Source organism: Ovis canadensis, chromosome 9 (assembly GCF_042477335.2).
Source record: "Ovis canadensis isolate MfBH-ARS-UI-01 breed Bighorn chromosome 9, ARS-UI_OviCan_v2, whole genome shotgun sequence".
Taxonomy (NCBI): Eukaryota; Metazoa; Chordata; class Mammalia; order Artiodactyla; family Bovidae; genus Ovis; species Ovis canadensis.
The window spans coordinates 90782493-90803851 of record NC_091253.1 but is presented as its reverse complement, the minus strand read 5'-3'; the positions used below and the strand labels follow the sequence as shown (position 1 = coordinate 90803851).

The following is a 21359-nucleotide window of genomic DNA, read 5'->3' as shown; positions in this document are numbered from 1 at the left end:
CCTGGATAATTCCATGGACAGAGGAGACTGGCGGGCAACAGCCCATAGAGTCACAAAGAATTGGACACGACTGAAGCAACTTAACACACACACACGCACATGCGTCCATATGGTAGAATATTGTTCAGCCATAAAAAGGTTGAAGTTCTGATACAACGTGGATAAACTTAAAAAGCATTATGTTGAATATAAGAAGCTGGTCACAAAAGACCCCATATCATATGATTCTATTCATATGAAAGTCCAGAACAGGAAAATTTACAGAAGTAGATCGGTGGTTGCCTAGGGCTAGGGGGAGAGGGTGATAGGAAGAGAGGAGAAATGGGGAGGGTCTTTTTGAGATGGTGAAAATATTCTAAAATTGATTGTGATGATGATTACACATATCTGGGAATATACAAAAAGCCATTGAGTTGCATACTTTAAATGCATGAGTTATACGGCACATGAATCATATCTCAATAAAGATGTTTGATATAAAAGACCCCCCACTTGGGAGGATGACATACTGGTTTGGAAAAGGAGGCACAGCCTCTCGTCTCTACTTGCTCTGCTTCATTTGCCTTCCTCTCTGTGCACAAGGACCTTTGCCAACAAAGGTCTGTCTAGTCAAAACTATGGTTTTTCCAGTAGTCATGTATGGATGTGAGAGTTGGACTATAAAGAAAGCTGAGCACTGAAGAACTGATGCTTTTGAACTGTGGTGTTAGAGAAGACTCTTGAGAGTCCCTTGGACTGCAAGGAGATCCAACCAGTCCATCCTAAAGGAGATCAGTCCTGAATATTCATTGGAAGGACTGATGTTGAAGCTGAAACTCCAATAGTTTGGCCACCTGCTGCGAAGAACTGACTCATTGGAAAAGACCCTGATGCTGGGAAAGATTGAAGGTGAGAGGAGAAGGGGACGACAGAGGATGAGATGGTTGGATAGCATCACTGACTAGATAGACATGAGTTTGAGTAAACTCCAGGAGTTGGTGATGGACACGGAGGCCTGGCGTGCTGTAGTCCATGGGGTCGCAAAGAGTCGGACACGGCTGAGTGACTGAATTGAACTGAACCGTGCTCAAGGAAAAGGGGGCTGACCTAGGGCTTACTCTGTGTTCTACCCAGCCCAGTGACTGGACAATAGAAATCTCTGTAGCCCCAGATATGATCCTCTGGATGGAGACTCATTGTCTAGTGTGGGTCAGTGGCAGGGAAGCGGAGTTCCCCAGTACTTACAGGCAGGTCCGCCCCTTAGCAGGGCCATATGGGATGAGTAGCTCCCATCCTCGGAGGTCATAGGAGATGATTCTCAGATTTTTCAGACAGAGCTATCATGTAATGCACACCTTCCATGTGCCACATGCAGTGTTAACTGCTGTCATATCCCTAATGCCACTTAATCCCTTATCTATACTGTGAAAAAGCTTCTGCTGACTAAAAGAAAGCATTCTCCATTGGGCTCAACTTGTGGTTTATGCACAAGGTCACGTCAAGGCCACCACTGGTAAAAATCATCTCCCCAAGGGTAGGAAGGGGCCTCCTTGAAATGCGATTGCCAGCCACAAAGTCTGGGTTACAGAAGGTGGTGTTTTCCGGTCACTGAAACACAGGGCTCAGAGTCCCTTCTGGTTAGTGAGCTGCGCTGGCCAACAAGAAGTATTTCTGAAAAACACTTTAGAACCCATCTGATGGAAGAGAATCTGTTAGAAATAATATTTGGCTCTTAAATAGTGATCTGTGAATTGCCTGTTTAAAAGTCCTTCTTGGCCTTTATTAAATCTGATGTTACTCTTTAGAAAGAATGATTGGTAACCCCTGAGGCTGAAGGTGGGGAGCGAGACACAGGGAAAAATTCGTCTTCTTTAACTTCAGCAGTGTCTACGGAGTAGGCAGAATCCAAATCCAAACCATATTTTCCAAAAATATTTTTCCTCTTAATTCTTAAATCCATGTGTACTATATGAGAAATCTAATCCGTATGTTTCTTACTCATTTACACTTTACTCATCAAAGCGTTTCCTCTGAAGAATTATTTGATGTCCAAGGAGACTTTAGAGACATTTTTCTTTTCAACAAGGCTTTGTTCTTAGAAATAAAGAAGTTGCTGCATTTATGCATGCAAAGAATAAATGAACTTGAACCCCAGAAAGGTTAAACTTTGTTTCAAGTAGATTCTATATTCAGAAGAAACAATTTGAGAAATGAGCTTTCTCTTTTAAATTTTTTAAGGGCGGGGGTGGGGGAGAGCCTCCAAACGGATGCTTGGGATTTCATGCCAGTTTCCTCTTCAGCTGTTGCTAAGTGCCCTTAGATAAAATCCACCTTTATCTCTGAGGTAGTCTTTGACTTTTTGTTAGAAGAGGCTGCGTCTAACTTGATCCCTGTCTCAATCTGTGACAGAATGTGCCCAGAGGAAGGCAAGGGTATGCTGAAATTCCGAGCATGTGTTTGAAAGAACAAAGCTCTTGAAAAATGTGCCATGGAACTACGAGGCAGGACCACCACCTAACCCTTCTGTTAGGACGAGGAGCAACGCTGGAGGGAGACGAAAAGAAGTTTCTGGTTCCAAGAAGGCATCGGTAACCCAGAAACCTGGATGTCAAGGCAGGGCATGGCTTTGAAGGGAAGAAGCTGAGTCTGTTGTGTCTGAAGTTCTGGAAGAACTGCCATCTAGGCTCCTGGTGCTCTCTGGAGAGTGGTCAGTGCTGAATCAGAGGACTAGCCTCGTGATGAGGAACTGAAAGCCATGGATGGACCTCCAGAAAAGGAAGCTGGGAAGCCCACTGAACGCTGGACCTTTGGGACAAGTGCCTTGCATTTCTTACAGTACGATAGGGCTGCGTCTCAGTGGGGGCTCTGCAGCCTCTGAGGCAGAGTGAGGGAAAACAGAAGGGAGGCTTTGGGCTGTCCCAGTGATTGGAGGAGGCCACCCACCTTCCACAGGCACAAAGGGTATACAGGGATACAAGATGTCCTACCATGCAGTAGACAGCTCTGCTCAATGTATATGAACTTGTAGATAGATTTTTCACTTAAATGAATATCCAATGGGATATTTAGAAGTCAAGAGGAACCCAGAGTAATTTTTTGGTCTCTGAGCTTAGAATCTAACTATAGTTTCCATATATGCATATACATTTTGCTCCAATTAAATTGATGCTCAGTTTCACAAAAATGGAATCATGTAGATAAAACATTGTACTTTGCTTTGCTGGAACTGAACAGTTGTTGCATTTCAGAAAATCACATCTCTGATGGCAATAATTTGCTAGAATTTGAGTTAGTTCTCTGCATTAATAGCAACTCCATCAAAGGTGATTCTGCCTATGTATTCAAGCACCTGATTACTTTGTCTTCAAGTACTCATGTCCAGCCATAAGTTGAAATACATTTTTCCCCCCAAATAGATTCATTTCTCTTATCCTTCACATTAGAGTTAGGCCATTGTATTGCTTTTAAAAATTATTCCTATAGATAAGTTGTATTATCTATAACTTTCATTTCAAGAGAATAAAGGAGGTGTATGTTAAAAACAGTTAAGATGATAAGTGTGTATTACGTTTTATGTATTCTTTACCAAAATTTTAAAAAAGAACATGAAATGAATGTTTATATTATTCATTTAACCCAGTTTAGTTCAGTCGCTCAGTCCTGTCCAACTCTTTGCGACCCCATGGACTACAGCATGCCAGGCCTCCCTGCCCATCACCAACTCCTGGAGTTTACTCAAACTCATGTCCATTGAGTCGGTGATACCATCCAACCATCTCATCCTCTGTCGTCCCTTTCTCCTCCCACCTTCAATCTTTCCCAGCATCAGGGTATTTTCCAATGAGTTAGTTCTTCGCAGCAGGTGGCCAAACTATTGGAGTTTCAGCTTCAACATCAGTCCTTCCAATGAATATTCAGGACTGATTTCCTTTAGGATGGACTGGTTGGATCTCCTTGGAATCCAAGGGACACCCAAGAGTCTTCTCCAACACCACAGTTCAAAAGCATCAATTCTTTGGCACTCAGCTTTCTTTATAGTCCAACTCTCACATCCATACATGACTACTGGAAAAATCATAGGCTTGACTAGATGGACCTTTGTTGGCAAAGTAATGTCTCTGCTTTTTAATATGCTGTCTAGGTAGGTCATAGCTTTTCTTCCAAGGAGCAAGCGTCTTTTAATTTCATGGCTGCAGTCACCATCTGCAGTGATTTTGAAGCCTCAAAAAATAAAGTCTGACACTGTTTCCCCATCTATTTCCCATGAAGTAATGGGACCAGATGCCATGATCTTAGTTTTCTGAATGCTGAGTATATCCCAGTATAGTATCCCAGTTGAGTATTTAACCCAGTATATCCCCAAATGCTATCATTTCAACATATAATTGAAATATAAACTTAAATTAATCAATAGAACAACTGTCAATGAGATATTTTATATATTCTTTCTTATACAAAGTCTTTAAAATCTGTGTATATTTTATTCCTACAGCAACTCTCAAGCCAGACTGGCCACACTCCTGGTACTCAATGGCCACATGTGGGTAGTGGTTACCATACTGGGCAGTGAAGTCCTAGAGAACAGCTAACACTTGCTGAGCAGACTCTAAGTGCCAGGTACTGCTGTGAACACTTCAGATGGAATGGCTCATTTAATCCTTATAACGGCTCTATGAGATAGACGCAATGACTGTCCTCATTGCATTTGAACAAACTGAAGCTCAGAAAGCCTGAGTCGCTGGCCCGAGGTCACACACCATTATGACCTCAAGCAGAAAGCTAAATGCAGGCATTCTGGCTTCCAAGCCCTGCCTTAACCAATGCTGTGGACACCGTGGTAGGACTTTCCCCTCAGACTCCTTTTCTGACCTTGGGGCGTCTCCACTGCCCTGGCAACCTTGGGGCAGCAGGAACCTGGCTGGCCCACCAGGCAGGCTGGTCTTCCTGGCCACTCCTGACAAGCATGGCAGAAGTGTGGGCCAGCCCTTCTGAGAAGCAGACAGTTTCGCCTGCAACCTTTTCATTCGTATCTAGATTTCCACGCAGAGAAATGGTGGGTCTGGCAAAGAAAGACAAATTTCATACGATATCACTTATGCATGGAGTCTAAAATATGATATAAATGAACTTATTTACAAAACAGAAATAGACTCACAGGCATAGAAAACAAACTTACGGCTACCAGAGGGAGAGGAGGGAAGGGATAAATTAGGGGTTTGGGATTAACAGACACACACTGCTGTATATAAAACAGAAAAAAAAAAAGATAAACAACAAAGGTCCTACTATATAGCACAGGGAACTATATTCAATATCTTGTAACAAATTACAGTGGAAAAGAATATGAAAAAAATATATCTATGTGAAATTAAATCAGTTTGTACAGCAGCAGCTGTATACCAGCAACTGATACAACATTGTAAATCAACTATTCTTCAGTTTAGAAAAACAACAAAAAAAGTAGTGGGTCTGGGCAAATGGAGTCTGGACAAAGCACAGATGCGGCAGAAGATTGTCCCAACTCATGCATCTAATAAAGACTTGCTCCCAAGACCTTGCTGGTGAATTGTCTGCATTCCAGTAACTTTTTCTCCTGGGTTTTCCTTAATAAGGACAGATTTCTTCACTTCCTGGGACTCCCTCAAGATTATACTGACAACTTCCCCATTAATTATCGAATTATGCCCCGTCACAAAATGATTACATTTGCTTCCTACCTAAACACCTCCTCTCATTGATGAAAAGTCTCGTTTAAACTAATATCCTTTAACTTGCTTCATTTCAACACCTCCGTAGAGGCTACTAACAAGCTGACTCCTTGCCCAGCTGGTCCCTCCGCCCTTCCTTCTGTTCTCTGTTCCAAGACCAATTTAGATCTGGCGGAACAGGAAAGGGGAGGACTCACCCTCTGAATCGGAAGCTTGGCTGGAACCTTCTTGAGGGATGAGGACACTTAGCACACGACCTTGAGTCTGAAACCCCCTCAAGAGGGAGATTCCACCCGCTGCTTCCAGAAGCAGGAAAATTGCCTGAGAGTGCAGCCACTGGGGTAAAACGGCCTCCCAGCTTAATGAGTCAGGTAATTATACCCAGGTTCCCTTTACAGGGGCCTCTTAATTATTATTTAATAAAGAGATGATTCCAGGCTGTGACCTGTGAGGCTGGTGGCTTGATAACCATCTTGCTGGAGGAGTGCCTCCCCTCAGACGTTGTCCTTTTCTGGCAGGGAGATGGGGTGCTTTCAAAGGACCCCTCAGGCCTGCTTTTGAGAATATCACGTGCCAAGAAACTCCTCTTCCTGGCACTGTCTTCTCTGGGGTGGTCAGATGGGCCCCTTCCCTGGAGTGCTCTGAATCAGGTCAGTCTGTTCCTCTGAGCAACCCTGATCTCATTTTGTTGGCAGCAGGCAGCAGCCTGAGGCCCTGCTGCCCGCTCACGCCAGAGCCACCGGAAGCAGGAAGAGCTCCCTGAGCTCGGGGTGTGAGCCAGGCTCCGTCCCAAGTGCTTCTGAGGCCTGCTCATACATCTCTCCCCATTTTACAGATCAGGAAACTGAGGCTCACTGGGGTTATGCACACTGTGCAAGGCCATACAACATATGGAACTGGGAGAGCAAGGATTTGAACCCACATCTCTATGGCTCCAGAGCAGAAGGGCTTAATTCCTGTACCATACCACTTGGTGTTAGCTGGCCAGAGAGAAAATTATCTGGATCATGTTTTTCAAGGCCAGAACTTTGGAGGAGTATCTAAGGACATCCATTGTCATCACTATTGATGGTGCATCATGCTCTTGGTCCCTGACCAGGGACCTATACTGCAATCATGGTTTCCCTGCCCCATCTCAGTATATGAGACCAGGGACGATGGGCTTCTCATCCTGGCCAGACCCCCAGGATATCTTCCCTGGAAGTTTACAAACTGGAATTGAAGAAAAGAGATGCTTTATCCACCCCGGTGGCATCAGCAACTAGGTAGATGTGAGCTCCAAGTGCCCAGGGGTCATGGTCCAGGCTTGTGTAAAAACGCAAAGACAATGCTGACAACACATAAAGAGAAAAGTTTCCAGTTATATTCAAGCCCCTGATTCAAATTCTTGGGACACAACCTGTGTATTTCCTGCAATTCAGCTCTGTAAATCATTAAAGTTCCACTGAAGTTTCTATCACTTGTAATAAAACTGTTCTAACACACCATGCTCTGGAATTTGGTCTGCTGTGGACAACAGGGAGCTTCTTAAGTGTTTTGACGTGTGCGGCAGAGCGGCAGCTGTGGCCTGGTAGAGAGGTAGGCGTGGGAGGGCCACGTAGTGAACAGGAAGACCACATGGAGCTTCTTGCAATGCAGGCAGCAACTGAGAGATGACTAGAGGCAGAATCAAAGTGACTGGGGATGGGGTCAATAGACACTTAGTTGGGAGAAGTTTTTAGATTTGATGATTGATTAAAATTGGGGAGATGATACTGGAGATGCCCAAGATGATTCTGAAATGGATGGTGATGCCACTAGCTGAAAGGGAAACGCAGGAGGCAGAGTGAGCCTGGGGGAGGTGAGTGGTGACATCAGAGGTAACAGGCTTGGCCGTGGAGAGCTGACTGGTGTCCAGCTGCCTGTGGCTCTGTTACGCTGCGTGATATGTTCTGGCCCTGAGACAAAGGTGTGCTCTGGCAATCACCTGCTGGTCACAGCCTCAGTCCTGACTCACCCGTCCTGACCCGTGCAACACTCCCTATCCATCCGTCTCTCAGTTCCCAGTCATCAGTGGTTCTATTTTTGTCTTCACATCACCCTGCCGACTTGTCAGAACTGGTATTGTCTTCCATAGATCCTGGGCTTTTTTCCATGGGATTCTGTTCTTCCTGCTGCTCTATTGAATTGAGCCACCTTGGATAACTCCCTGCCTAGAGTGGAGGGGAGAGATAGCTAGCACTGTTAAAAACAAACAAAGGAATCATGCTGTAGGAAACTGACTCCAGCCAATTTGACTGCTTATAATTATTTGGTGTGTGTGTGTGTGTGTGTGTGTGTGTGTGTGTGTGTGTAGGGTATGTATAGCTTACCATAGTTAAAGGGAGCTGAGGATTATATTGATAGATCTCCTCTACGAGGACTTCCCAGCTAAGGGGTTGATTGCATTGGGTAGGTTGAACTGAAAGCAAGACTCAGACCAAATTCTTCTATACAAATATGTGCCATTCATAAAACAGGCACGACAAACATGCACAATCTTTTTTCCTAAATTCAATGAAATCTTTGCTCTCTGTCTGACACACACCTTGTACAATGAGACAACATTCTAGTGACAGAATTCATCTGGGCTTCCAGTCAGAATCAGGCAACAGCCTTATTTGTTAAGTGTGGCTCACAGATTAGGTGGAGTCTTAGGCGTGGCGAGCCAGTATGAAGATTGTAAGCCCTTGAATTTGCAAGATTCTTCACCCTGCTCATGTAAGCATAGGGTGCCCATATTATATTTCTAAATAGTCACCATATCTTTTTCAACATTCATGTAATGAATGAAAATTATTTCTAATTGAACAAACTCTCTACTGAGATTGGAAGATAAAGATTGCTGAGATCTACCCAGAAATAAACCCATGTATAGACGGCCTTCCAGTATTTAACAAGGAAGCTAAGAAGAGTCAATGGAGAAAGGAGAGTTGCTCCAATAAATGGTGATGGGGATCTTCACGTGCAGAAGAATAGAATTGAATCCCTATCTTACACCACTCACGGAAGTGAACTCAAAATGGATTAAAGACTTGAACATAAGACACGAAACCATGAAACTGACAGAATAAAACACAAGGAGAAAGCCCCTGATGTTGGTCTTGGCAAAGGTTTTTTTGGTTATGACACTAAAAGCACAAGTAACCAAAGCAAAAACAACCAAGTGAGACGACATCAAACTAAAACCTTCTCGCACAAAAAAGGGGAGAATCACCAAGATAAAAAGCAGAGCAGGAGAAAACATCTGCAAACCAAATATGGAACAGGAGGAAATATTTGCAAGCCATCTCTCTGATGAGGTGTTCATATCCAAAATATAGAAGGAACTCATACAACTCGATAGCAAAAAAAACCCCAAACACTCCAATTTAAAAATAGGAAAAGGGCTTGAATAGACATTTTTCCAAAGAAGATATACAAATGGTCAACAGGTACATGAAAAAATGCTCAACATCACTAATCACCAGATAAATGGAAATCAAACCATAACAAGATATCACCTCACACCTGTTAGAACGGCTATCATTAAAAGACAATGGATAACTTTTGGCAAGGGAGTGAAAAAAAGGGAACCCTTGTACACTGTTGGTGGGAATGCAAATTTGTACAGTCACTATGGAAAACAATACAGGGATACCTCAAAAAATTAAAAATACAACTACCATATGATCCTGAAATCTCCTTTCTGAGTATAAATCCAAAGAAAATGAAAACGTCATCTCTAAGAGATATTTGTGCACCCGTGTTTATTGCAACATTATTCACAGTAGTCAATACTTGGAAACAACCTAAGTGTCCATATAAAGAAAATGTTATATATAACATGACACATTATATTGACTATGCTAAAGCCTTTGACTGTGTGGATCATGACAAACTGTGGAAAATTCTTTAAAAATGGTAATACCAGACCAGCTTACCTGCCTCCTGAGAAACCCGTATGCAGGTTAAGAATCAACAGTTAGAACCGGACATGAAACAGCGGAGTGATTCGGAATTGGGAGAGGAGTGCGTCAAGGCTGTATATCATCACCCTGCTGATTTAACTTATATCCAGAACACCATGCGAAATGCCAGGCTGGATGAAGCACAAGCTGGAATCAAGATTGCCAGGAGAAATATCAGTAACCTTGGGTATACAAATTACACCATCCTAATGGCAGAAAGTGAAGAGGAACTAAAGAGCCTCTTGATGGGGGTGAAATAGAAGAGTGAAAAAGCTGGCTTAAAGCTCAACATTCGAAAAAGTAAGATCATGGCACCTGGTCCCATTACTTCATGGCAAATAGATGGGGAAATTCTCGACATCACTAATCACCAGAGAAATAGAAATCAAACTAAAACAAGATATCAGGAAATAGTCACTGTGGATCGTGACTCCAGTCATGAAATTAAAAGTCACTTGCTCCTTGGAAGAAAAGCTATGACAAACCTAGACAGTGTATTAAAAAGCAGACACATCACTTTGCTTACAAAAGTCCATATACTCAAAGCTATGGTTTTTCCAGCAATCATGTACAGATGTGAAAGTTGGACCATAAAGGAGGCTGAACACTGAAGAACTGATGCTTTCAAACTGTGGTATTGGAAAAGACTCTTGAGAGTCCTTTGGACAGGAATGAGCTCAAACCTGTCAGTCCTAAAGAAAATCAACCCTGGATATTCACTGAAAGGACTGATGCTCGAGCTGAAGCTCCAATACTTTGGCCACCTTATGCAAAGAGCCAACTCACTGGAAAAGACCTTGATGCTGGGAAAGATTGAGGGGAGGAGGAGAAGGGGGCGACAGAGGATGAGATGGCTGGATGGCATCACAGACTCAATGGACATAAGTTTGAGTGAGCTCTGGCCCATAGTGAAGGACAAGGAAACCTGGCGTGCTACAGTCCATGAGGTCACAAAGAGTCGGATGCATCTAAGAGACGGAACAACAACAATAGTGTAATATAATGCATTATAGTAATATCATATAACATTCTATATTATATACACACAAACATAGATATATTATATATACACACACACACAAACAATATTTGCCCATTAAAAGGGAAGGAACTCTTGCCTTTGCAACAACATGAATAGATCTTGAGGACATTATGCTAAGTGAAGTAAGTCAGATACAGAAAGACATATTTGATGTTTTCAGTTATATTGGGAATCTAAAAAAGCCAAACTCCTAAAAGTAGAGAATAGAATGGTGGTTGCCAGGGGCTGGGGGTGAGGGAGGTAAGAGATGTTGGTCAAAGGTACCAGCAATAAGATGAATAAATTCGGGGGATACAATGCACAGTAGGGTGACTATAATTAATGACATTGTATTAAATATTTGAAAAGTAATTAACCTCTAATTAAAATTAAAAAAGTTTAACAACAAAAAAAAAGAAAGCTAATAGAGTAGATTTAAAATTTCATCACCACAAAAAAAAAGATAATTATATGAGGTGATGAAAGTGTTAATTACCTTTATTGTAGTGATCATTTTGTAGTATATACATGTATTAAATCATCCCACTGCACACCTTATACTTACACATATTATAAATATCTCAGTAAAGCTGGAATTGAAAAAAAGATGGCTGAAGCTCTGGTAGAAGTTACCTCTGGAGTGCGACATCCAATTAGCATCTATCAAAACTTATAAAAACTCTGGAATGTGTAGTCCTGAGCAGGGTACTTCGAATGTTAACAAATTGCTCCTAGAATGTAGATTAAAAATAACACATGCATCTCTCTGTCTAGGCTGAAGTATTTGAAATTAAATTGTATGGCATATAATTCATGCCATATACCACCTCAGAACCTTTACAGAAGCATTCACCATGCGTGATGTCTTCATCACCTTCTCACTGATTTGCCTGGGTAACTCTTACTCGATCTTCACGATTTAGAATAGCTGTCACCTCCTCCACAAAGCCCTCCCTGATCCTCCCTATCCCTACCAAGGCAGAATTGAATGACTCTCATGTCTCTCATACCATCTGGGCTAACTTTTCATCACTGAGAATCAACTGGTCTTTCCCCATCACTTGATGATAATCCACAGTCCTTTTATCCCTAGTCCCAAACAGAATACTTGGCCATTAGCACAGGCCCAGTTTGTTTGTAAAATTGAATTTAACTCACACAAGAAACCAATTTTCCTCTTCTGTTTCATTGCTTCCCATCCATGCGTTTGGAAAAGGAATTACCGGTGATGATTTGTTGGCCAAAGATACATAACTGATGAGAAGGAAATAAATGAGACGCAGTCCTGGATAGACCATAAGTATGAGAATAATTCGGAAGTGACCAAACATAGAATCATTTTTAGTTTGTTTTACTTTAAATGCTCCAAGTCTTCACAGAGTTTGCACTTAAGGTGGGCTCTGGAGCTTCTGCTGGCTGATCTCTGATATTTATCCTGAAGAGAGAAAGCAATCAGAAGTCTTATTCACTGGATGCTTTCCTAGAAGTCCTGCAATTCCTAGTGGAGAGAAGGTCGGTGAGGTGTTCTCTGCCAGACAGAAAGCCTGCCAGGAGACTGCTGACCCCATTTTATCCAAATACACAGACTTGGACTTGACATTTGCAAAGTGCGGCTACACAAATGGTGGTAAAATGATGCCCCACCTATTCAACCCGCATCAAAGTGGCTAAATGGGGTTTTCAATGGTAGAAAATAGACTCGGCAGAATACTTAGATACAGCCATTTATTCCCAGGAACTCTTTCCCTTGCAGCTATAGATGTGTAATTTTAAATCAGAGCAAGCCTGTGTCTCATTGGACTTTTTGTTTCGTTTAAATAGTGAAGAAGGAGAAAGGATGATGTGGAATTTGCGCATTCGAAATATGTCAGGCTTACCCTCTTGGAACTGTTGTCCCCAGAGGCCCCTGGAAAGGGACTGGAGGCCAGGGAGGGGCGCGATTCCTGTTTCTCTTGCACATCCCTATCCACAGCTTCGACCTTCTCCCCACCTCAATCCCCTTTCCCGAGTCACCATGAAGTCACCCCAGAATCAGCAGTCTGGGCAGGAAATCAACTCAGGACAGTTCTAACACGAAGTGGAAAAACTGCGGTTCTGGGAAGGAGATTGGGCAGCAGCCACTGAGGAAGCTGGCTGGCATTCAGGTGGAGGACTGGTCAGGGATGCGTGGCCTGGGGCTCGTTATCCTTCCTTGTGGGGAGCAAGGGCTTCTCTGAAGAGCACTTGGATATAAGTTCTTTTAATGCAGGTCATTCTGTGAATAAACTCTGGTGTATCTGTGTTATTGGCTCTTAAAGTTCGTCACTCAGTTGTGTCTCTTTGCAACCCCACAGACGGTAGCCTGCCAGGCTCCTCTGTCCATGGGGATTCTCCAGGCAAGAATACCAGAGTGGGTTGCCATCCTCTCCTCCAGGGGAATCTTCCCAACCCAGGGATTGAACCCAGGTCTCCCGCATTGCAGGTGGATTCTTTACTGTCTGAGCCTCCAGGGAAGGATGCTGGTTTAAACCTAACCTGTGGCCCCCTTCGGCTATTTGTTGGATACTAGGAAGCTGCTTGACCTCTGTGAACCTCAGATTATCCAGCTACAAACCCTCTTGCAGGGCTCTCATAAGAATGAAACGAAGCTATAAAATTGCTGACATTTATGGAATGCTTACTCTGTACAAAGCATGTGTTGAGATCTACATGAAGGGTGATTCTATAAAACAGATATCATCCCTGTTTCATAGACGAGGAAACTGAGCTGAGAAAGCTTGACTAACTGGAGCCACACTGCTATCAAACAGAGAAGCTGGCATTCAACACTGAGTCGTCTAACCCCTGTTACTCTCAACCACTCTGCTCTAAGGGTTCATTGGATGGTTGGCGAAATGTTTTGCACAGTTTGAAACAGAGTGAACTCTCAGAGTAGGATTAACTATGATGCCATAGCGATGATGTTAAAAGAGAGCTGACTTCAAACTAAGCTAATCTGGAGGCAGACCATGGAGTGACTTGCTCGTTGTTGTGATTACCCATGTGATGGTCCTTACTTGACAGCCTAGGGATAAGCCCCCGCAGCTCTGTCAGCATCCTTTTTAAGTAGAATCTCACATACAGCTGGCTCAGGGTTTTTTAAAATGTTATCAATCTGTCTTCCGTGTCCTCTAGTTCAGTGATAAAGCAGCACCTACTGTCTTAAGTCAGGTTCCTTGGGGGGAGGGGGGAGACAACAACCCATAAGCAGAAAATTGATAGGCAAGTGCTCTAGGGATCATCGACTATGGGGAATGAAGGCTGAAGGCCTGAGCAGAGAAGAGAATTGCACTGCAATGCAGTCCCAACAAAGACCTCAGCCTATCCCACTGGGACCACTGGGGCCAAGATGGTCTGTGGTGGGCAGAAATCTAGGATAGTACAAAGATGACTGCCCTGCGGTGTACATGTGGCTTCCCAGGTGGCGCTAGTGGTAAAGAACCTGCCAGCCAGTGCAGGAGACACAAGAGACACGGGTTTGATCCCTGGGTCGGGAAGGTCCCTGGAGGCAACCCACTCCAGATTCTTCCTGCCTGGAGAATCCCATGGACAGAGGAGCCTGGAGGGCTACAGAGCATGGGGTCACAAAGAGTTGGACACGACTGAAGAGACTTAGCACACAGCATGCAATGTACATGCCTCATGCAATTCCTTTACCTTGAGTACAGGCAGGAGATGTGAATAGGGTGGCCTGTCACACCCACGGCTAGGCTACTAATCAGTTGACTTGGAGTTATTATAAAGGAAGAGTATCTGGGTGGGGCCTAATCAGGTGAGGCCCTAAATGGATCTGAGCCCTTCCAGAAGTGGGATTCCAAGCATGAGAGGGAATAAAGGAAGGGCTACATTGCAAGAGGCAGCAGGAAGGCCCTAGAAAGCTAAGAATGGTCCCTGGTCAGCCCAGGAAATGGGAGAGCCATCTTAGAGTCACAAGAAACTAGTTCCGCCAACTCCTGATGGAACTGGGAAGAAGACAGTGACACCTCAGATGAGACCACAACCTCTGGCTGGCACCTTGGGTTCAGCCTGGTGAGACCTGAGCAGAAGATCCAGCTGTGCCGTGCTTGAACTTCTCACCCGCGAGATGACAAAGGGGTGTGGTTTATGCTTTATTATTTTAGTTTAATTTTTTCTTTTGAGATAGTTGTAAATTCATGTTGTAAGAAACAGTACAGAGAGATGCTGTGTACTGTTTACGCAGTTTCTCCCAAGGGTAACATCGTGAAAATTTATAGTACAAAATCACAACCAGAATACAGACAATGAGACAGTCAAGACACAGAGCAACACCATCACTGCAAAGATGCCCCCTGTAGGCCTCTTACAGCCAGTGCCCCTTGCCTCCTGCATCCCCTTCTTCGGTTTATCTTTAACTTTCTGCAGCCACTAGTCCGTTCTCTATGCCTGTAATTTTGTCATTTCAAGAATGTTGTATGAATGTAGTAATACAATGTGCAACATTTTGGAATTGGATTTTTTTCACTTAGCATCATTCCTTGGAGATTTATCCAAGCTGTTGTGCGTACCAATTTCAGTCTTTTTTACTGCAACGTATTCTATGAATGTACCACAGTGTGTTTAGCCATTTACCTGTTAAAGACTATTTTGGTGGTTTGCAGTTTGGAGCTGCTACCAGAAAACCTGCTTTGAGCGTTTGTGTACAGCTTTTTGTTTGAACATGTTTCCATTTCTCTGTGATAAATACCTAGGATTGAAACTCTGGGTTGTACGCTTATTGTACAACCTTTTTGGCACCAGGGACCAGTTTCCTGGAAGACAATTTTTCCCCAGACTGAGTGAAGGGGATGGTTCAAGTGGTAATGCCAGTGATGTGGAGTGGTAGATGAAGCTGTGTGGCCTGGTTCCTAACAGGCCTCGGACCACTCTGCTTCCATGGACCATGGTGGGTTGGGAACTCCTGATTTAAGGAATGGCCAAAATTTTCTAAAGTAGCTAAACAATTTTGCCTTTCCACTAGCAATGTATGAGTGATCAAGTTTAATGCCATCACAACTGTTTAGATTTTCTGATAGATGTATGGTGATAACTCATTGTGCTTTTAATTTACATCTCCCTAATGGCTAGTGATGTTGGGGCTCTTTCACAGGGTTATTTACTATCTCTATATCCTCTTCAGTTGGAGAAGGGAAAGGCCACCCACTCCAGTATTCTGGCCTGGAGAATTCCACGGACTGTACAGTCCATGGGGTCGAAAAGAGTTGGGCACGACTGAGTGACTTTGAATGTAAATGTAAATGTATCCTCTTCAGTAAAAAGTCCCTTCATGCCTTTCCCCTCAAATCTAATTGGATTGTTTTTCTTTTATCATTTAGTTTTGAATTTTGAGAGATCTTTACATATTTTAGATACTAGTCCTTCGTTGGAAAAATGGTTTGCAAAAATTTTCTCACTGTCTGAAAATTATCTTTTCATTCTCTAACAGAATATTTGCAAAGCAAATTTTAAAATTTTGATGAAACAATTTTTTTTTATTGGTTATGCTATTGGTGGCAAGTCTAAGAATTCTTTGCTTAGCCTTGGATCCCCCAAATTCTTTCTGAGGTTTTCTTTTCTGAAAGTTTCATAGTTTTACACTTTGCATTTAAGGTCATGATCCTTTTAAGTTAATTTTTTAATAAGATGTCAGATTTAAGTTGAGATTCATTAAAAAAACAGCGTTCTTCCATTGAACTATTTTTGTAATTTTGTAAAAAACTAGTTGGGCCTATTTGTGTGACTCTGTTTCTGGATTCTCGATTCTATTCCACTGATTTACATGTTTCTCTCTCTCTGTAAATATCACAGCTCTGTCTTGAAATCAGGTGGGCTGATTCCTTCTGTTATATTCTTTTACAGTGCAATTTTAGCTATTTTAGTTCATCTGCATTTCCAAATAAATTTTAGAATAATTTTATCTATATCTATAAAAAAAATCTTACTGGGATTTTGATAAGAATTGCATTAAACCTGCATAGAAATTTGGGAGAATTGACCTCTTAATTATGTTGAACCTTCCAATCCATGAACATACTATGTCTCCATCTATTTAGATTTTTGATTTCTTTCAACATTGTTTTGTTGTTTTTAGCATAGAAGTTCTGTAGATGTTTTGTTAGATTTACACTTAAGTATTTCCCTTTTTTTTCTTTTTTTGAGTAATTGTAAGTGGCATTGTATTTTGAGCTTCGATGTGCACCTATTCATTGATGTATAGAGATACAATTACCTTATTATATACAATTGTGCATATAGAAAACAAATGTATACAATTTTTGTATGTTTGTCTTATATCTTGCAACTTTGCTGAACTCAGTGATTTGCTCTAGGAGTTGGGTTGTTTTTGTTTGTTTATTTATAGATTCCATGGGATTTACTACAGTCAACCATGTCATTTGCAAATAGGGACAGTTTTATATCTTCCTTTCTGGTCTGTATGCATTTTAATTCCTTTTTGGGCTATTCATTTAGTTAGAACTTCCAATACTATATTGAGTAAGAGTAGTGGAAACAAACATCCCCTACCTTGTTCTTAATCTTGGCAGAGAAGGCATTCAGTCGTGTAATATGAGACTAGATACTTTTCAACAAGCTGAGAAAGTTGCCCTCTATTCTTATTTTCTTCTGAGAGTTTTATCATGAATACATGCTGAATTTCGGTAAAAAATTTTTGCATCAACTGATAAGACCATGTAGTTTTTCTTCTTTAGCTATTAATATGATGGATCACAATGATTGATTTTCAAGATTGAACAGCCTTGCATTCTTTGAATAAACCTCCTCTGGGAAGGTGAGGAAGACCACTGGGAATGCTTTGTTGAATTTTAAGCCTCTTAAGAACAAATGGTGAGGCTTTCACCAGGCAATTAAGGAGGGAAAGAACTTCCATGGCGAGGTATTACAGTTACAAAGGCACTGAGGCATGAAACTGGCTTCTTCGAAAAAATGCAAATATATCAGAATGTCTGGAGTGTTGAGACCCAGAGGAAGAATGGCAGGAATGAGACTAATCTGTAAGCAGAGCGCAGTTCCAAGGCTTTGTAGGCTGTGCTGTGGACAGTGGCCTTTCACTGAAGGTGATGGAAATCACTATGAGGCTGGACATAGGGAATGATCCTGTGAAGTTTCCCTTTTGGAAACCCCATGAAAAGGGAGCTGGAGGACTGAGCCTGGAGAACATGGTGAATCAATAGGAAGAATCCTGGAACGGAAGGATGGAGTCTCGCAGCACCACTAACACTGAATGTACCATCTTCTGTCTTCAAATGCTTCTCCTCAGAGCCCCTGACTCTCCTTAGCCACTTGCCCAAGGTCATCTCAGACTCTTTCCTTTCATCTTCTACAATTGATTGGTTGACAGAGCCTCTGCATCCTCATTTCTTCTGTTCCTTTGCTCTACTCACAGCCACCAATTCAGTAAACCTGTAGTATTCCTTTACCGCTCACTGGCCTCCTATGTCTGCATTTCCTCCATCTCCAGTTCATTCTCCTGGGGTAGGAAATGGCAACCCACTCCAGTGTTCTTGCCTGGAAAATCCTATGGACAGAGGAGCCTGGAGGACTACAGTCCATGGGGTTGCAAAGGGTAGGACATGACTGAGCACACACAAAATTCATTCTCTGTCCTCACCCCTGCTTTCATCTTTAAAATTCTCTAGTCAGATCGCTTCTATTTCTCTATAAAAACTTCAGAAAGGGGTCGCTTGGTTTGGATCAAATGGAACAGACTCCTGGCTGCCTGGGGGCATGGACTGGGGTCTTAGGGGAACTGCTTTGGAAGGTATTTAAGAGAAATCTCATGTGAGTTGTCAGGGGGGCTACAGTGCCAAGAGCCGCCTCTACAGCACAGAGCACTGATGCCTGAAAAGATGCCCTCTCTTCAGCATGCCTGACCTCTGCCAAACTGCTCATTTTTTTTCTTGTGGCCTCCCTCTCAAGCAAGCTGGTTAATGACAGGCACACAGAGACACTCAATAGGTACTTGGTGAATTGAACTGAATTGAACATAGTTCAGCCAGCTTCCACTGTTTCTGCATCTATTTGCCATGAAGTGATGGGACCGGATGCCATGATCTTCGTTTTCTGAATGTTGAGCTTTAAGCCAACTTTTTCACTCTCCTCTTTCACTTGCATCAAGAGGCTCTTTAGTTCCTTTTCACTTTCTGCCATAAGGGTGGTGTCACCTCCATATCTGAGGTTATTGATATTTCTCCCAGCAATCTTGACTCCAGCTTGTGTTTCTTCCAGTCCAGCGTTTCTCATGATGTACTCTGCATAGAAGTTACATAAGCAGAGTGACAATATACAGCCTTGATGTACTCCTTTTCCTATTTGGAACTAGTCTGTTATTCCATGTCCTGCATACAGATTTCTCAAGAGGCAGGTCAGGTGGTTTGGTATTCCCATCTCTCTCAGAATTTTCCACAGTTTATTGTGATCCACACAGTCAAAGGCTTTGGCACAGTCAGTAAAGCAGAAATAGAATAGAATGTTTTTCTGCAACTCTCTTGCTTTTTTGATGATCCAGCGGATGTTGTTAATTTGATCTCTGGTTCCTCTGCCTTTTCTAAAACCAGCTTGAACATCTGGAAGCTCACGGTTCACGTGTTGCTAAAGCCTGGCTTAGAGAATTTTGAGCATTAATTTACTAGCGTGTGAGATGAGTGCCATTGTGTGGTAGTTTGAGCATTCTTTTATTTTGGGGGGGCTCCAAAATCACTGAAGATGGTGACTGCAGCCATGAAATTAAAAGATGCTTACTCCTTGGAAGGAAAGTTATGACCAACCTAGATAGCATATTCAAAAGCAGAGACATTACTTTATCAACAAAGGTCCGTCTAGTCAAGGCTATGGTTTTTCCTGTGGTCATGTATGGATGCGAGAGTTGGACTGTGAAGAAGGCTGAGTGCCAAAGAATTGATTTCTTTGAACTGTGGTGTTGGAGAAGACTCTTGAGAGTCCCTTGGACTGCAAGGAGATCCAATCAGTCCATCCTAAAGGAGATCAGTCCTGGGTGTTCATTGGAAGGACTGATGCTAAAGCTGAAACTCCGATACTTTGGCCACCTCATGGGAAGAGTTGACTCATTAGAAAAGACCGTGATGCTGGGAGGGATTGGGGGCAGGAGGAAAAGGGAACGACAGAGGATGAGATGGCTGAATGGCATCACCGACTCGATGGACATGAGTTTGAGTAGACTCTGGGAGTTGGTGATGGACAGGGAGGCCTGGCGTGCTGTGATTCACAGGGTCGCAAAGAGTTGGACACGACTGAGTGACTGAACTGAACTGAACTGAACAGCCAGCTTATTGCTTTACTATTATTTGCAATTTAATCTGTGTTTCTGGGACTTTTCTTTCCCCCTGCTCATACTTACCTCAATGTTAGAAAATCTCTCCTTTTTCTGTGCTTTCCTGTGCTTGGCTTGGAGACAAAGGAAGCAGGTGCCCTAGGGTCCTAGCTACCCAAGACTGCTGGCTGCTGTGTCTGTACACCAGGGTCGTCCTGCCAGGCTGTCAGGGCACATTTTGCTGTGGATTATGACAGTCTTTGGGGGAGGGATTGAGCTGTCTTTGTGATAAGGGTTGGGGCATGACACTCCAGTCCCTGCCAGTCCAAGGACAGAGAGTATTTATTTAGTAAATGAGTGTTAATATTTGGTTACATGCAAAGCCCCCAGGGAGTCATTCCAAGGACACAAAGGGACATCCCAGGCTTCAACTTCCCTGATCCAGTCTATCACCATCCCCAGCCCCCACCACACTCCTGAATGCTCAAGATGGAATTCTTGGCCTTCCTTCATTATCTTCCTTTCTGATCTGTTGCCTAAGTCCTCTCTGAGCCTCTTTTATGGCCCTATGCTGCCCAGGCATCCACTCTTGGCATTGTTGCTGCCTGACGCCTCCCTCTTCCTGTCCCAGGTCATTTGTTCAAACTTGTGATGTCTCCACTTATAATAGCTATTAAGGAATTCTTCCCCAGTCCCCACCCTCTCTGCTCTTGAGTACTATCTACTCACCTCTTGACCATGATGACCTTCTGGTCTTGGGTCATCTTATCTTCAGTGTCAGGAACAATGGTGGTGGTGTCAACAGTGAGAAGAGCGGCCTCAGGGTGGTCCAAGTGGTTGCAAGGATGCGCTGGAGGCTTGGCTGAAGGACAGGAGGCCTGCACAGTGGAGAATTCTAAGAATTATCTCTGGGAAGGAATACAAAGACACAATGGCAGCTTTTCATGACATCCTATAAAAATCAAGTCTCTGTTAATATTTTACCCAGTCTTGTAAGACTGGTGGTAGTAAAAGAAGCTTTATGTGGATAAGGTGGCTGGATCTCACAGCCACAACTCCCAGGGAATAGCTGCCTCTTTAATTTCTTGCCCAAGCCCTGCCCACAGTGTGACTCTCTATTTAGTCCATCCAATGAGACCATATTGAAAAACAGACACCCTTAACCAGCACACTTAGACTTCAGAGGACCCAGGCTCCCTGGCTGTGTGATCCCGTAGCATCAGCAATTTCCACCCTCAAATATTGTAAATGATCACTTGGAGCATTAATAAGCATACCTGGCTGTCACTAGTCTGCCTTCCCTGGTCTGTCTGTATGTCATTCGTCCCCATAACCTACATCATAGCTCAGTGACTGCCAGAGATTGATGCTCAACAAAT

General features: G+C 43.0%; 1 long non-coding RNA gene across 1 annotated transcript in view; it reads right to left on the bottom strand.

The window, feature by feature from the left end:
* Positions 1-11996: 11996 nt before the first annotated feature.
* Positions 11997-21359, bottom strand: part of LOC138445962 (uncharacterized) — a 76972-nt gene continuing 67609 nt past the window's right edge. Inside the window, exons 3-4 of the long non-coding RNA XR_011259068.1 lie at positions 20710-20858; positions 11997-12111 (exon numbers count right to left, since the gene is read on the bottom strand). This is a non-coding gene — a long non-coding RNA (uncharacterized lncRNA). The remainder of the gene's footprint in view (positions 12112-20709; positions 20859-21359) is intronic.